The sequence below is a fragment of the Polypterus senegalus genome, chromosome 4 (genome assembly GCF_016835505.1).
Source record: "Polypterus senegalus isolate Bchr_013 chromosome 4, ASM1683550v1, whole genome shotgun sequence".
Taxonomy (NCBI): Eukaryota; Metazoa; Chordata; class Cladistia; order Polypteriformes; family Polypteridae; genus Polypterus; species Polypterus senegalus.
The window spans coordinates 187,731,776-187,735,678 of NC_053157.1; positions in this window are offsets into that span (position 1 = coordinate 187,731,776).

Consider the following 3,903-nt stretch of genomic DNA (forward strand, 5'->3'; position numbering starts at 1 on the left):
TGTCCCAAGATACCAGTTGGTGATGGATTACTTTATTTAGTAAATGATATGAGTGTGTTATTTATTCAAATCCCTTATCTAATATTAGATTCTGGTTTAAGAACTACATACATTTTATGTAAAATATTTACAGTAATAACCTGCCAATATTAGTGATACCGTAACCTCTCTGAGTCCAGATACAAAATATATAATGTACGTCTGGAGACAAACCATGAATGAATCTTGTTTAAAACTGGGTGGGAACAATTAGTCGGCACTCTGAGTGTCACATTTCTAAACCAATCCAACCCCTCATGAAGGTAGTGCTCAGAGTAGGGGCGGTGATTTTGAACTGCAAAGATCAGGGGCCTCATGTATAAACGGTGCGTACGCACAGAAAAGTTGCGTAAGAACGTTTCCACGTTAAAATCGCGATGTATAAAACCTACACTTGGCGTAAAACCACACACTTTTCCACGGTACCTCATACCCTGTCATACGCAAGTTCTCCACTCAGTTTTGCAGACTGGTGGCACTCAGCGTCAAAGCAGCGCTATTGTTCCTGTGTGGTTACCCTTTATTTCTTAGAACCACATTTCTGACGTGGCTTTATAAATACACTGAAACTAACCGCATATTATTAGTGTAATGCATTTGATTGTAGATTACCTGTAACAATATAATGGCCCAGGAAATAGCCGTAGTATTCCAAATACCATAACTGCTTTAGCATTGTTACTCTCACTGCACCTTCCTTCTTCTTCTTCTTTTTCTTCTTTCAGCTGCTCACTTTAAGGGTTGCCACAGCAGATCATCTTTTTCCATATTACTCTCACTACACCTCACAGAGTATTTATATCACTGTATCTCAGTGGGGAATCACAGCAGCAGCTGATCGAAAAAAGAATTATCGGTATACAGCATCAAGCACACGCTGCCAAAGCCACGGCAAAATGTTTCAAAGCCTTTCCTGTACGGACCTCGCGGTTCAGAAACAGTTTCATCCCAAGAACTATAAACGCATTCAATTAATTGCTCCTTGTAGAACTGTTTGTACTTATAAGTACAATTACCTCACTGTAAACTTGCACTACAGTTATAAAGCGTGTATTTACATATGATGACAATATCATTTTTAAGATGAAATGCAGCAAAATATGTTGATTATATTATACAGATAAAACTTTAATTTCATTTAAATAATCTGTATTGTTAATAATTGAACATGTAAGGACACGGTGCCGCAGCGCTAGCAAGTTCACGTATTGTTCCTGCCTCGCGCTGTATATTTACTCAGGCTGGCGCGACACTGGAAGGGTAGATGGATAGAATAATTAAACACATACTATGAAGATATTTCAATGTTCCTTAAAAGTTTTGAAGAATCGTCATTGTAAGCTTACAGATGGCTTAACGTCTATTACAGAGCTGATTGTGTGGCGATTGGGTATTTGGGGAAAGAGAAGTAAGGACAGGAATTGCAGGTTAGTACATTTGAAAGAGACAGTACTGCTACAATAAATTATTTCACCGAAGGTCACACATGGCGCAGCAGCATCTTCTGTGAGACATGAACAATCACTGCGCCATCGTGTTCCCATGTTTAATAACATGCTTTTCATTCCAATCATCATGAAAATATATACATCTCAGTATTTTAATTATTCAGAGAGCTGTAATATCACGAATGTAATGGATTCTGTGTCCAGTTGGAGAAAGAGAAAGAACGGAAGCACGTAGTGATTCACACACATAGAGCACATTGAAGATCAAATACAAAACAAAGCATTTAACGTACTACTTTAGTTACGATGGGATTTGAGAAACTAGTAAATTAAATGAATTTAAGATGAAGTTTATGATGTTCTACTTTAATGACAAAATAAACTATGTGATTAAAATAGAAATTCCGAGATTAAAGTTGACTTTTTTTTACGACTGTGTGCCTGTTTTTTTTGTCTGTACCCTAATAAGCTCAGACGGTGTACTACAACTCGCCTTTTCACGGTCGACTTTGATATGTAACTTCTTTTTTATTTGGGCACTGTGCGACTTTGTGAACTTGAGCTTTCGAGTTTCTCCGACATGCTATGTCACTCGATCAGCTTCCTTTTGTTGATTATACCACTGTTTAAATCAACAAATAGTACGTTTTTCCTTTGTCTCTACTTGGTATTCGATGAAATTCTTATATTTTCCCCCATGCTTTTCCCATTGTCTTTTCACAGAATGCTGAGCTTAAGAGCTATTTAAATTGATTTGCATATTCAAAGAGGCGTAATTCTGGGAGGAATGGGCGTTACTTTTGATGCTGACCGGGATTTATGGAGCGGAAGAACACGGAAGTTGGAGTACGCACAGATTCCTGCATCTGGATTTTTCTGTGCATAAGCACATTTCGGCTTTTGTGCTTACGTCATGTTATAGTGCGAGTTCTGCGCACGCCATTATGCATGAGGCCCCAGAGGTGCACTCGTTGACTGTTCCAACAGAACCCTGTTAGACATAGAAATGTGTGTCCTGTGTGCAGAGAGCACACCGTACGTTTAAAACTGTGGTAGAACAAGTTTGTACTCTTGACAACAGTTGCAATGCACCAAAATTGTTATCCCATGTGATTTATAAAAAAAAAAGCTGCGCTGTAGTCTTAGATACAGCATGATCCTGGTTTTGCCAGGGCTATTTAAAGTTTATATCTACCAAACAAGGTGCCCTACAATCACACACAGCACATTTCTTTTGTCTGATGAGAACTGTAGTCTGCATTGAGGATAAGATTTTATATAAGTATGTAAAAACATTTCTTCCAGGTGATACCACAGATTTCATTGGTTGGTAAACAGCATAGTTTTACAAATATTTTTGAAAAGTGAAACTCTTAAGTTTTTCTGTAAATTCAATTTCACTCAAATTGCTGGTTCATCACAAATAATAAACTGCTTTTACCCTAGGCCCAGGCGTGGGTTGCCTCCCAGTTTCACTGTCCATTTTAGATATATCTCTAATCTGCCTTTTTTGAGTAAAATTCAAGAAAATGTCATTTTTTGACAATTAATATTTTTTCAAGTAGTTATTTATTTTCTGGATAGCTATCAGTCAGGTTTTAGACAAAGTCATAGTACAGAAACTGCCTTGGTTAAACCCATTTATGACTCACAGCTTCATAGGCAAATATATATACTGTGCACTGCAAAAAATGCATATACAGAAACTAGACAAAAACAAACTTGAAATGGGAGTTGTTTAGCAAAACTGTCTGCCAACGGGGTAAGCAGAATTTACTTGACAACATTTCTTAAAGTAAACTAAAAAATCATAAATATAAATATTTTGATGCATCAATAATTCTTCCAGTAAGGAAAAAAGATTTAATGTCATGATACTTAGATTTCCTTTTTTGCAATGAAAGTGCTTGTTCTGTTGCACTTGAGCACAATATCGGATACCATCGATTACAGCATGCTTATTACCTGACTTAGACAGTAGGTCAGCATTTAACAGGAAGAAAATTATTTGCATGTACAATTATATATATATATATATATATATATATATATATATATATATATATATATATATATATATATAAATTAGAGATCAATGATACTATGTGTTGTATGGTGTACCTCAGGGATGTATTTTGGGTCACTTCTTATTCTCAATCTACATTAAGACTAATCATTTCAAAACTGACCATGAATTACCATTGCTATGATAACAACACACAAATGCATTTACTGATAGCACCAGATAATCCCAAGGCTCTGATCCAGTGTCTTACTAGCATCACAAAATGGATGGATAGAAATTTCCTTACTCCTTAAATCAGCAAACAAATAATTCTGATCATGCAGTAGCTTTACAAGTAAGGCCTGACATAAAGAATAGGCATCATTTTAGACTAAAAGCTAAACTTCAAAT